Source organism: Arachis duranensis, chromosome 9 (assembly GCF_000817695.3).
Source record: "Arachis duranensis cultivar V14167 chromosome 9, aradu.V14167.gnm2.J7QH, whole genome shotgun sequence".
Taxonomy (NCBI): domain Eukaryota; kingdom Viridiplantae; phylum Streptophyta; class Magnoliopsida; order Fabales; family Fabaceae; genus Arachis; species Arachis duranensis.
Window position 1 is genome coordinate 43,408,529 of NC_029780.3, and position 14,758 is coordinate 43,423,286.

Below are 14,758 nucleotides of genomic sequence, written 5' to 3' on the forward strand. Positions count from 1 at the left end.
TGATGATTTTTCAGATCCTCAATAACATTTCTCCTTTTCCATCATTCTTTCAAGAGCCAACTAGTTTAACATTCTTTAATCAACAAATTTAAAAGATATATGCACTGTTCAAGCATTCATTCAGAAAACAAAAAGTATTGTCACCACATCAAACTAATTCAACTAGTTTAAGAGATGAATTCGAAATCCTGCACCTCTTGTTCTTTTGTGATTAAAGCATTTTTCATTTAAGAGAGGTGATGGATTCATAAGACATTCATAGCTTTAAGACATGAACCTTGAATTTTATTAATAATAAGAACAAGACTAAAAAATAAATATAAGATAAGACTAATAGTAATAGAAAACAAAAATTTAAATGACTCTAAAATAGACTCCTAATGATAGAAGTTATCACAGAATTAGGACTCAACAACCTTGAATTTGAGAAGTGGATGCTCCCTCAACTTGTGGGGTATTTGACCCTTCAAGGGAGAGCTTCTGGTGCTTTAGCTCCTGTAGCTCACGCCCCTACTTCTCTTGTTCTTTCAGCAATTTGCAGAGCATGCAGTTTTGATTCTGCTGTTCTTCCTTAATTTGTTCCATAGCTTCTTGCAGCTTGGCAACAGATGCTTCTAGGCGGGTACAGTAGTCAATTTCAGGAAGTTTAGGGAGGAACTCCTGTGCCCTCCTTTTGATAGAGTTGTCTTGCATTTGTCCTTCCATTGACTTCTTGGTGATTGGGTATTCAATTGGAATGAATTCATCTACTCCCATCCTCACCCCAGCATCTTTACATAGCAACGAGATTAAGCTTGGGTAAGCCAGCTTGGCTTCAGTGGAGTTCTTGTTTGCAATTGTGTAGATCTCACAAGCAATTAGATGATGAACCTCCACTTCTTTTCCTAGCATAATGTAATGAATCATCACTGCTCTCTTGATAGTGACCTCAGAACGGTTGCTAGTGGGCAATATGTAACGCCCAATGAAGTCTAGCCAACCTCTTGCAATTGGTTTGAAATCTCCCCTCTTGAGTTGGGTTGGGACACCTTTTGAATTGGTTGTCCACTTAGTTCCAGGGAGGCATATGTCCTCTAGAACTTGATCCAACCCCTTATCTGCTCTCACCATTCTCCTATTAAAGGATTATGGATCATTTTGCAGCTGAGGAAATTTGAAGATCTCTCTTATTTTGTCCAGATGGAAGTAAATAATTCTCCCTCTGACCATGGTTTTGTAGGTATGAAAAGCAGTTCCAGTCATTTTCTGCTTATCTGTCAGCCACAGATTTGAGTAGAATTCCTGAACCATGTTTCTTCCAACCTTTGTCTCAGGGTTGGTTAGAACTTCCCATCCTCTGTTTCGAATCTGCTCTTGGATCTCTGGATATTCATCTTCTTTCAGATCGAATCTGACTTCCGGGATCACTGAACTTAGACCCATTATTTTGTGGTAATGGTCTGCATATTCTTTGGTTAAGAACTTCTCTTGACTCCAAAGATTCTTTGGAGTATTCTCTTTCTTGCCTCTTGAATTGGTTTGTTTTCCCTTAGGAGCCATGATCTTGATAAATCTTGGCTTAGTGGTCACAGAAAAGCACACCAAACTTAGAGGTTTGCTTGTCCTCAAGCAAAAGAAAGGAAAGATGAGAGAGAGGAGGAGAGCAAATTCGAATGGTGGGGAGAGGGGGATGGCCGAGCTTTATTTATAAAGGGAGGGGGAGAGATTTCAAAAATTTTGGAGGAGATTTGAGAAGATATGGAAAGAATTTGAGAAGATAATTGAGTTTTTGCAGAAGATTTGGAAAGGATTTGAAAGAGATTTGAAGAATGATTTAGAACATTGTTTAATTTTTGAATTTTGAGGATGAATGATGAAAATTTGTAATGTGTATATTCAGAAAATTATGGATCAAAACAAGAAAGTTTGAAAAAATTTGAAGTGGAAAACAAAATCTCCTCCCCTTGCCTTTCTGGCGTTAAACGCCCAGAATGGTATCCATTCTGGCGTTTGACGCCCACTTGGTGGCCATTATGGGCGTTTAACGCCCAGCCAGGTGCCCTGGCTGGCGTTAAATTCCAGAAACCCCTTTATCACTGGGCATTTTGCTAAACGCCCAAGATGCTGCACACCTGGCGTTAAACGCCCAGAATGGTGCCCATTCTGGCGTTTAACGCCCAAAATGGTACCTTTACTGGCATTAAACGCCGAGAATGGTATCCATTATGGCGTTTAACGCTCAGAGTACCCTTTATTGGCATTTTTTCGCCAGCAAGCTCCTTTTCTCCGCTTTTTGCACTGAATCCTTCTGTAACTCTGTGAATTCCTTCAATTTTGATGATCGCCCTTTGAGAATATGTATATCAAACTTTTAAAGAATAATTAACCTGTTAATGACTGGGTTGCCTCCCAACAAGTGCTTCTTTATTGTCTTTAGCTGGACCTTTACTAAGACTCATTCAAGCCTCAGTTTTGAGCATTCCTACTCAAAATTGTTTTCAAGATAATGTTTGATTCTCTGTCCATTAATAATGAACTTTTTGTCAGAATCAATATCCTGAAGCTCAACATATCCATATGGTGAGACCCCTGTAATCACATACGGATCCCTCCAACGGGATTTAATTTTCCTGGGAATAGTCTGAGCCTATAGTTGAAGAGTAGAACTTTTTGTCCTGGGTCAAAGACTCTGGATGACAACTTCTTGTCATGCCACTTCTTTGCCTTTTCCTTATAAATTTTTGCATTTTCAAAGGCACTGAGTATGAACTCCTCTAGCTCATTTAGCTGGAGCAATCTTTTTTCACCAGCTAACTTAGCATCCATGTTTAGGAATCTGGCTGCCCAGTAGGCTTTATGTTCCAGTTCCACGGGCAGATAACAAGCCTTCCCATACACAAGTTGGTATGGAGATGTTCCTATAGGAGTCTTAAAGGCTGTTCTGTATGCCCACAGAGCATCATCCAAGCTCTTTGCCCAATCCTTTCTACGGGCAATAATAGTCCGTTCCAGGATTCTTTTTAGCTCTCTATTAGAGACTTCAGCTTGCCCATTTGTCTGTGGGTGATACGGAGTTGCTACTTTGTGGCTAATTCCATATCGGACCATAGCAGAGTACAGCTGTTTATTGCAGAAATGAGTGCCCCCATCACTGATTAGTACTCTGGGAAAACCAAACCTGCTGAAGATGTGTTTCTGTAGGAATTTCAGTACGGTCTTGGTATCATTATTGGGTGTGGCAATTGCTTCTACCCATTTAGACACATAGTCTACTGCCACTAGAATATAAGTGTTTGAGTATGATGGTGGGAAGGGACCCATGAAGTTAATTCCCCATACATCAAACAATTCAATCTCTAGGATCCCTTGTTGAGGCATGGCGTAACCATGAGGCAAGTTACCAGCTCTTTGGCAACTGTCACAGTTACGCACAAACTCTCGAGCATCCCTATAGATAGTAGGCCAGTAGAATCCGCATTGGAGGACCTTAGTGGCTGTTCGCTCACCTCCGAAATGTCCCCCATACTACGATCCATGGCAATGCCACAGGATCCTTTGTGCTTCCTCTCTAGATACACATCTGCGGATTACTCTGTCTGCACATCTCTTAAAGAGATATGGCTCATCCCATAGGTAGTACTTGGCATCTGAAATTAATTTTTTCTTTGCACCCTACTGTACTCCTGTGGTATGAACCTCAAAGCTTTATAATTTGCAATATCTGCAAACCATGGTTCTTCCTGGATGGCAAAGAGTTGCTCATCTGGAAAGGTTTCAGAGATCTCAGTAGAAGGGAGGGACGTCCCAGCTACTGGTTCAATTCGGGACAGATGATCAGCTACCTGGTTCTCTGTCCTTTTTCTGTCTCTTATTTCTATATCAAACTCTTGCAAAAGCAATACCCACCTTATGAGACTGGGTTTTAAATCCTGCTTTGTGAGTAAGTATTTAAGAGCAGCATGGTCAGTGTACACAATCACTTTTGACCCTACTAAGTAGGATCTAAACTTGTCAATGGCATAAACCACTGCAAGTAACTCTTTTTCTGTGGTTATGTAATTCTTCTGTGCATCATTTGGAACACGGCTAGCATAATAAATGACGTGCAGAAGCTTGTTATGCCTCTGTCCCAACACTGCACCAATGGCATGGTCACTGCATCACACATTAGTTCAAATGGTAATGTCCAGTCTGGTGCAGAGATGACTGGTGCTGTGACCAGCTTAGCTTTCAGGGTCTCAAATGCCTGCAGACACTGTGTGTCAAACACAAATGGTGTGTCAGCAGCTAGCAGGTTACTCAGAGGTTTTGCAATTTTTGAAAAATCCTTTATAAACCTTCTATAGAATCCTGCATGTCCCAGAAAGCTTCTGATTGCCTTAACATTGGTAGGTGGTGGTAATTTTTCAATTACCTCTACCTTTGCTTGATCCACCTCTATTCCCTTGCTTGAAATTTTATGCCCAAGGACAATCCCCTTAGTCACCATGAAGTGACATTTTTCGCAGTTTAAAACTAGGTTGGTCTCTTGGCATCTTTTCAGAACAAGTGCTAGATGGTTAAGGCAGGAGTTGAATGAGTCTCCAAATACTGAAAAGTCATCCATGAAGACTTCCAGAAATTTCTCTACCATATCTAAGAAGATAGAGAGCATGCACCTCTAAAAGGTTGCAGGCGCATTGCACAGACCAAAAGACATCCTTCTGTAGGCAAATACTCCAGAAGGACATGTAAATGCTGTTTTCTCTTGGTCCTGAGGATCTACTGCAATTTGGTTGTAACCTGAATAGCCATCCAAAAAGCAATAATATTCATGACCTGCTAGTCTCTCTAGCATCTGGTCTATGAATGGTAAAGGAAAATGATCCTTTCTGGTGGCTGTATTGAGCCTTCTGTAGTCAATACACATACGCCACCCTGTAACTGTTCTTGCACGAACCAGTTCATTTTTTCATTATGAACCACTGTCATGCCTCCCTTCTTGGGGACAACTTGGACAGGGCTCACCCAGGGGCTATCAGAAATAGGATAAATAATCCCAGCCTCTAGTAACTTAGTGACCTCTTTCTGCACCACCTCCTTCATGGCTCGATTTAGACGCCTCTGTGGTTGAACCACTGGCTTGGCATTATCTTCCAATAGGATCTTGTGCATGCATCTTGCTGGGCTAATGACTTTAAGATCACTTATGGACCCCCAAGAGCTGTCTTATGTGTCCTTAGCACTTGAATTAGTGCTTCCTCTTCCTGTGAGTTTAAAGCAAAGCTTATAATCACTGGAAAAGTGTCACATCTCCCAGAAATGCATACTTCAGAGATGGTGGTAGTGGCTTAAGCTCGGGTTTAGGAGGCTTATCCTCTTCCTGAGGAATTTTCAGAGGTTCTTTTACTTCCTCTGGTTCCTCCAGGTCAGGCTAAACATCTTTAAAGATATCCTCTAGCTCTGATTCGAGACTTTCAGTCATATTGATCTCTTCCACTAAAGAGTCAATAATATCAGCGCTCATGCAGTCATTTGATGTGTCTAGATGCTACATAGCTTTGACAGCATTCAACTTGAACTCATCCTCATTGACTCTCAGGGTCACTTCCCCTTTTTGTACATCAATGAGAGTTCGTCCAGTTGCTAGGAAGGGTCTTCCTAGGATGAGAGTTGCACTCTTGTGCTCCTCCATTTCCAGCACTACAAACTCAGTTGGAAAGGCGAATGGCCCAACCTTGACAATCATGTCCTCCATTATGCCTGATGGGTTTTTAATGGAGCCATCAACAAGTTGGAGGCATATCCGGGTTGGTTTGACTTCTTCAGTCAACCCAAGCTTTCTGATAGTGGATGCAGGTATTAGATTGATACTTGCTCCAAGGTCACATAGGGCTGTCTTGGTACAAGCACCTTCTATTGTGCATGGTATCATAAAGCTTCCTGGATCTTGAAGCTTCTCTGGTAAGCTCTTCAGAATGACTGCACTGCATTCTTCAGTGAGAAACACTTTTTCAGTTTCTCTCCAATCCTTCTTATGACTTAAGATCTCTTTCATGAACTTAGCATAAGAAGGTATTTGCTCAAGTGCTTCTGCAAACAGAATCTTTATTTCAAGAGTCCTGAGATAGTCTGAAAAGCGGGCAAATTGCTTATCCTGTTTCGCTTGGCAGAGTTTCTGAGGATAAGGCATCTTGGCTTTATACTCTTCAACCTTAGTTGCTGCAGGTTTATTTCCTACAGAAGTGGTTGGAGAAGCCTTCTTAGAGGGGTTACTATCAGTACTCTCAGGTGTCTGATTCCTCATTGGCGTTTGAACGCTAGGATTGGGTGAGGTATGGGCGTTTAACGCCAACTTTTCCCTCTTTTCTGGCGTTTGAACGCCAGAACTGAGCAGGGAATGGGCGTTTGACGCCAATTTTCCCCCATTTCTGGCGTGTGAACGCCAGAAGTATTCCTCTCTGGGCTCTTACTGTCCTCAGAGGGATTTTGGATAGTGGTTTGGTTATCCTCTGTCAGTTGTTCCTTTTTTAGCTTTCTGTTGCTTTGAGTTGATACATTCAATATTTTCCCACTCCTTAATTTAACAGCTTGGCATTCTTCTGTTATCTGTTTAGATAGTTGCTGTCTTGTCTGATTTAATTGTGCTTCCATATTCTTGTTAGCAATTTTAGTTTCTTGGAGCATCTCTTTAAATTCTGCTAACTGTTTTGTCATCATAAGTAATTGCTGATTAAGCTCAACCATCTGTTCTTGAGGGTTAGGATCAGTAGTTACTGCCATAGCTTCTTCTTTTATAGAGGACTCACTGCTTGAGTATAAATGTTGATTTCTAGCAACTGTATCTATGAGCTCTTGAGCCTCTTCAATCGTCTTTCGCATGTGTATAGATCCACCAGCTGAGTGGTTTAAAGACATCTGAGCTTTTTCTGTGAGCCCATAATAGAAGATGTCTAACTGTATCCACTCTGAAAACATTTCAGAGGGGCATTTTCTTAGCATACCTCTGTACCTCTCCCAGGCATTATAAAGGGATTCATTATCCTCTTGTTTAAAGCCTTGGATGTCCAGCCTTAGCTGTGTCATCCTTTTTGGAAGGTAAAATTGATTCAGGAATTTCTCTGATAACTGTCTCCATGTTTTTATGCTTGCTGTGGGTTGGTTATTCAACCACATCTTAGCTTGATCTTTTACAGCAAATGGAAACAGTAATAATCTGTAGACATCCTGATCCACCTCTTTATCACGTACTGTGTCAGCAATTTGTAAAAACTGTGCCAGAAACTCAGTAGGTTCTTCCTGTGGAAGACGAGAATACTGGCAGTTTTGCTGCACCATGACAATGAGTTGAGGATTTAGCTCAAAGCTGCTTGCTTTAATGGGAGGTATACAGATGCTACTCCCATATGCAGCTGTAATAGGGTTAGCATATGACCCCAGAGTCCTTCTGGACTGCTCAATTCCACTTAGGTCCAAGATGGAGAAAGGGAAATGATATGGATTCACAAGTAAAGTATAGAATATTTTTATTTTTTTTAAAGTAACCGAAAATAATAAACTAAAATGAATGAAAAATAAAATAAAACTTTGAAAACCAAAAGAGAATAAAATCAAAGCAATTTGAAAACTAAATTAATTAATTGATTAAAAAGATTTTGGAATTAGCAATTAAGAAGATATGATGGAAAATTATTTTTAAAAAGATTTGATTATTTTGAAATGAGGAAAGAGAAAAACAACAAAATGACACCAAACTTAAAATTTTTAGGAAATCAAACACAAATTCTCAAAAATTTTAAAGGAAAACACAAAGAAGACACCAAAATTAGAACTGTTAAAGATCAAGAAAGGACTAAGAACATGCAAATTCGAAAAATTAAAAGAAAACAAAAACATGCAATTGACACTAAACTTAAAATATGAAACTAAACTCAAATAAAAGACTCTAAACCAACAAAAATAAAACAGTCCTAATCTAAGCAACAAGATATACCGTCAGTTGTCCAAACTCGAACAATCCCTGGCAACGGTGCCAAAAACTTGGTGCACGAAATTGCAATCACACTCTTGCAATTCCGCACAACTAACCAGCAAATGCACTGGGTCGTCCAAGTAATACCTTACGTGGGTAAGGGTCGATCCCACGGAGATTATCGGCTAGAAGCAAGCTATGGTTATCTTGTAACTCTTAGTCAGGATATCAATAATTCTCAGGTTTAATTGTGAAAAGTAAAAGAACATGAAATAAATACTTGTTTTGCAGTAATGGAGAACAGGTTGAGGTTTTGGAGATGCTCTATCTTCTGAATCTCTGCTTTCCTACTGTCTTCTTCTTCATGCACGCAAGGCTCCTTCCATGGCAAGCTGTATGTAGGGTTTCACCGTTGTCAATGGCTACCTCCCATCCTCTCAGAGAAAAATGTTCAGCGCGCTCTGTCACAGCACGTCTAATCATCTGTCGGTTCTCAATCAGGTTGGAATAGAATCCAGTGATTCTTTTGCGTCTGTCACTAACGCCCAGCCTTCAGGAGTTTGAAGCTCGTCACAGTCATTCAATCCTTGAATCCTACTCAGAATACCACAGATTCTGATTAAGGAATCTAACAGATATTCACTTAGTCTAAGGTAGAACGGAGGTGGTTATCAGGCACACATTCATAGGTGAGAATGATGATGAGTGTCACGGATCATCACAATCATCAAGTTGAGGAACAAGTGATATCTTAAAATGGAAGCAAGCCTGATTGAATGAAAAAACAGTAGTAATTGCATTAATCCATCAAGACACAGCAGAGCTCCTCACCCCAACCCTGGGGTTTAGAGACTCATGTCGTAGAAAATACAATAAGAAACGTGTAATGTCATGAGGTAAAGATACAATGTCAAAAGGTCCTATTAATAGTGAACTAGTAACCTAGGGTATACAGAAATGAGTAAATGACGTAAAAATCCACTTCCAGGGTCCACTTGGTGTGTGCTTGGACTGAGCATTGAAGCTTTCATGTGTAGAGACTTTTTCTGGAGTTAAACGCCAGCTTTTGTGCCAGTTTGGGCGTTTAACTCCAATTTTTTGTGCCAATTCCGGCGTTAAACGCCGGAAATTTTGAAGCTGATTTGCAACGCCGGTTTGGGCCATCAAATCTCGGGCAAAATATGGACTATTATATATTGCTGAAAAGCCCAGAATGTCTACTTTCCAACGCAATTGAGAGCGCGCCAATTGGGCCTCTGCAGCTCCAGAAAATCCACTTCGAGTGCAGGGAGGTCAGAATCCAACAGCATCTGGAGTCATTTTTCAGCCTCTGAATCAGATTTTTGCTCAGGTCGCTCAATTTCAGCCACAAATTACCTGAAATCACAGAGAAACACACAAGCTGATAGTAAAGCCCAGAAAAGTGAATTTTAAATAAAAACTAATAAAAACATACTAAAAACTAACCAAAACATACTAAAATCATACTAAAAACAGTGCCAAAAAGAGTATAAATTATCCGCTCATCAGGCACTCTCCCTCGGAATATTTTTCCCATCTCTCTCTGGTTGCAAGATGATAAGTGATGACTTGTATATTTTACCCTTTTTTCTTATCTAAAAAGGACCATAAAAGAGCATAATCTCATTTGATAATTACAATTCATAAACTAATTGATGAATATTATGGTACATTGCTTTGAAATGGGTTTGTGCTGAATTTCAGGTGAAAAGAACAATAAAAAGGAAAGAAAACAAAATAAAGCTAGGCGTGTGAGACCGGCGTGCCACTTTGAACAAATGCCATGACAGTATGAGGGCGTGGCATGCCAGCAATGATTTCCAAAAAGGATCCTCAAAGTTTTTACATGGGCGTGGCACACCAGGAGCTGGGCATGGCACGCCAGTATCATTTTTCAGAGAGCAATGTTGAAGGCCACAAAGGGGGCATGGCATGCCAAGTTGGGCGTGCCACTTGTTATGAAGGCATGGCACACCAACTCTAACCCATCACTTAGGCATGCCACTTGAAGACCCAGGCGTGGCACGCCAAGCTAAAAGAACCACCTTAAGGTGGGCGTGCCACTTCAGCATCAAGGCGTGGCATGCCAGAACAAGTTTCCAGAAGAGAGATTGAAGACCCAAACACTTGGGCGTGCCACTTGATGTCGAAGGCGTGGCACGCCAACTCTGATCCAACACTTGGGCGTGCCACTTGAGGACCTAAGCATGGCACGCCAAACTTGAAGGGACACACCAATATGGGCGTGCCACTTGAACGCCAGGGCATGGCACGCCAGTACAACTTTCGAAAGAAGGAGGTAGAGGGCCAAACATATGAGCGTGCCACTTGGTTTCGAAGGCGCGGCACACCATCAACCATTTCCCACTTAGGCATGCCACTTGAGCCTCATGCGTGACACGCCAGCATCATCAATTAAGCAGAAGACTTGGGCGTGCAACTTGAGTTCTGGGCATGGCACGCCAATGAAGGAACCAAGCAAACATAATGGGCGTGGCACGCCAGACCCTTAGCGTGCCATGCTAGTTCAACTTTCTAGAAAGGGGAAGAAGAAGAAAAAGGCCTGGGTGTAACGACCCAACTTCCAGAACGTCATGATCGTACCGAAAGTAAGGCGTTACCAACCTGCTTTCCTTTATTAACTATTTACTATTGAGCCTCTAGTTCGATATTGCGATCCAGTTTTAGTAAAAATACCAGAAAATTTTGTTTTTATTTATCAAATCATATAGCAAGCATCACCAAGTAATAATAATCACATAATTATTAATAATAATATCTGTCATACAAAAGATTTCAAATAAAACTCACATACAAATTCTATCCCTCTGTATAAAATAAAAATGTTAAGCAATAAGAGCAAGGGAACTTCTATGAAAGTAACTTAACTCATAAGTAAATTCTATAATCTCCCGCAGCTTCAAACTGGGTCTTCAAACCTGCGTCACTGAAAAGGTGGAGGATTTTGGGGTGAGAACAAACCACACGTTTTCAGTAGGGAATGGGAATGCCATAAAAGTAATGATTAACATGCAAATAATTAACATACTCAAGGAAACTATATTTTTATCAAACCTTTTTGAAAATACTATTCTTGGTTTTACTTTAACTAACTATTTACCTCTTTCCAAAAAAAATCTAAGCTCAAAACAAATTCCAAAATATAAAACTAGTCACTTTGAACATTTTTCAACCACAGCGTCAATTCTTAATCATCATCATACATTCACCAACTAATAGCACTAACAAGAGATTCAATTCAACACACAAACAAGTCACAGCAAGGCAGACAACACAATCACAGAGAAGTACAACGAGCAAACCCAATCAAATGCAAATGCACACACAAGGATGATGCATGTCTAGCCCTAGTGCAGGTAATGAGCTCATTTGTCGGTTACATACCCGCTCCCGACGTTATCCAGCAACCTCTGTTTGGATAAGGCTTTCCTATTGGCTATACCCCTGTGTACAGGAAATAACCCCTCTGCCACCACAGGGTCCACTGCATACAGGAAATAACACATCTGCCACTGCAGGGATGTATGCCGACACACCTTCTGTATACAGGAAATAACCCCTCTGCCACTACAGAAATGGAACAGGTGGTCACGGTACTACATCTCATGGGTTGCCTCAAGCAACAAATGACCTTTCAACAGGTGCTCTGCTTTTTATTCTCTTTTATAATCATAAATATGCAAGCGGGACAAAACCCACGTCCTTGCCAATAATTTCATAAACTGAATACCTTTTCCTCAAAAGAATCAGTGTAATTATCATCATAAGTTATCATTCTCATTATTCATCTCCAGTTACATATTCTTATACAATATATCTCTCTTTCTTTATTCAATCATGCTGTACAAACCTTACGACTTCCACTTTTGCAACCTCTTAACTCAAACCAATTTTAAAATCATTTTCTAGTTTAATTTTCTTTCAAAAGACTCAAGAAAATCATTTATTTTAAATTCGCTAAATACTTTTCAAAACATCACCCTCTTACTAAAAGTAACCAAATAAAACTCTTTTTCAAGTTTACTAACTTCCCAAAGACTCAAAAATCATATCTCTTTACTATTCAAATTCAAATATTATTATTTCACCAAACTTCTAAAAAGATCATCCTTTATTTCAAACCTAAAACATAACTTTTTTTCATATTAAATCAAACTCAAAACATAATTCTTTCTATTCTTAATAAATCAACTCAAAACGGAATCTTTTTCGTAATAAATCCATCTTAAACATAATATTTTTTTTTCTCAATGAATAAAACCGAAAAATATAATTCATTTCTTTTCTTAGTAAATCAAAATCAAATAATATAATTTACCAAATCCAAACCTTTCAAAATAATATTTCAGACAAAGCCTCAGATTTATAAAATTTTGGCAGCACCTCCCCTAAAACTCGGACTTAGCCACCCTTACGGGTTCCCTCTTTCTCCACTAATCTCCAATTCTTTTATCAGCAGTTATCACAACAGAAGCTCAGTAATCATCTCATCATAAATCAGTTTGAAAACCAACATCCTAACATTAACTAAAATCAGAGTTTCTATAAACCATTCTTTAAAAAGTAAACTAGTACAGCTTCAAGAATTCATAACTAATATTAGAAACACAAACTTTCTCATATTTCTAGTTATTCTTAAAGTAATTTAGTTATTAGCAAAGTTACCATTTTATTCTAAAGATCGTATTTTTAAAAAAAATAGTTCAGTGGTCAACCTTCAATTCTTTAACCGTCCTCAAAATCAATTCTAATTAGACTTAAATCAACCAAAATAACCAACTTGGCATAATCAACTAAAATCGAAATTTCCAGCAATCCTAAAATAATCAGAAAAACCCGTAACAATCACGGCCTTAAATCAAGGTAAACCTCATCAGTTAATTACTCACAGCAACGAAGCCATTCAATATCACAGCCATAACCTGAACTCAGTTCACATCCGCATCCAACTTCAATTATAACTCAGAATAATTACCACAACTAACCTTTCTCAAATACATTTCATTCAATAATTACATCATCATATTTCAATTTAATAAGTAACAATAAATGAATCACCACTTGCAGCCACATTTCAACCTGTTCCAACCCATCACAAGTCCATTTCACAGCCATTCCAATATATTAAAATTCCAATTCAATATCAAATAATTCAAAATAACTCACTCAAGATCAGAATCTCAGCCATCCCATCACAAAATCAGTAATTCAAAATACAATTCACAACCAGATTCCAGCCAATTCAGCAATATCACATAAGATCAGAATTTCCAACAAATCTATCAAAATTAGAACACCAATATCAATTACAGCTTCAAACACTCACAACAACAAAACCCAAAGAACATTCACAGCAGCAATCCAAACTCAATTTATCAATTATCCATACGACCGCTTTTCAATAATTAATTCAGCATATTTCAATTTAATAAGTTACACTAAATTAATCATTATTTACAACAACATCTAAGTTCAATCACAGCTCAGAATAATCACAACGATTAACTAATTTCAAATGCATTTCAAGTCATTCATGTCAATTAAGAAATTCTTAAATATTGTTAACCATTTGCACTTATCCAATAACTTGGTAGGCATTCTAAATTAAAAACGTTAAATCCCCTACCTCAATTAGTCGAAACCGTCAAATTTAAACGCAGCGATCCCTTTCTTTTTCCCAGTTTACAACAGCCAATGCGGCCGGAACAGCAGCAGCAGCCTCACTTCTTCTGGGGCAGCAACAACAATGACAATCGCGCCTATCCCAATCATCTCTACAGCAGTGACATCAGTGGTTCCAGATAAGGACGATAATACTAAACAGAGACATTAACATATACTATTGTAATCAAAACAAAATATGGTAGAGAAATAGATTCAGGAAACAGAGCATGAGCAAGAGTGTTACAGTTTCAGGAATGGAATTGGGAACAAAGGGGAAACTACTGTCGGGCAATAGCAGTGGCGCTTCCCTTCAGGCTTGATGGTGGTAGAAGCTGACTTCAGTGCTGGTGATGCTGGATAGAACGACGAAGGGAACGGAGGGCATGAATGGCGGCACTGGAACGACGACGGCGGAACCCTCGCAGTGGTGGCCGTGGACTGGTGGCGACAGCAGCGTGGAACACAGCTCCTCTCCTCGGTGGTGACCTTGACTCTCGCATTCGTTTTCTCTCCCTCTGCTGGCCCCTCGACGGTGACGGCTCCAAGGAAGACGACGAGAGAGGACGGCGGTGGCTCCTCGTGGTGGTCGCTCTCCCTTCGGCGACGTTAGCGGCGGAACGGGCTTGGTGGGAGGCAGAGCGACGACTGGGCAGTGACGATTGGCGTGGCTTCGACGGCGGTGCTCCTCATGGCTCCACGAACGGCGACGACGGACCTGATGGTGACGAGAGGCGCGGCAGAGCGGACGGTGGTTAGGCGCGGCTCCCTCTTCTCCGATTTCCCTTCCCCTGGTTCACCCCTAACTCCTCACTCTCCCTCTCTGATGTTCTGTTTCTGAAGCATGTATTTCGTTGGAGGTGGTTTGGTGGCTGGGATAAGAAATTAGGGTTAGGGTTTCTGGGATTTGGGAAATTAGGGTTAGAAATGAGGGATTTTATAAAGTAATATGGATAGATATGAATAGATATTTTTATAAAATTGAAGAATAGAGTAATTTTAAAATTAAATATACTTTCTTAAAAATATTTAGGAACATCATTTATCAACAATCTAAGCTCAATCAATTATTTCTAATTTACATTATAAAATGAACAAGTTAATTATATTTTGTAAAGTACAATT

At 39.7% G+C, this 14,758-nt stretch overlaps 1 long non-coding RNA gene across 2 annotated transcripts; it reads right to left on the bottom strand.

The window, feature by feature from the left end:
* Window positions 1-8,779: 8,779 nt before the first annotated feature.
* LOC110275199 (uncharacterized) lies at window positions 8,780-14,524 on the bottom strand. Of its 2 annotated transcripts, none has more exons than XR_008002446.1 (3): window positions 13,881-14,524; window positions 13,599-13,746; window positions 8,780-10,898 (listed from the first exon to the last, which is right to left on the bottom strand). It is a non-coding gene; the product is annotated as an uncharacterized LOC110275199 (long non-coding RNA). The 2 variants fall into 2 exon arrangements; XR_008002445.1 differs by having other exon boundaries at window positions 13,599-13,788.
* Between the last annotated feature and the right edge of the window lie 234 nt (window positions 14,525-14,758).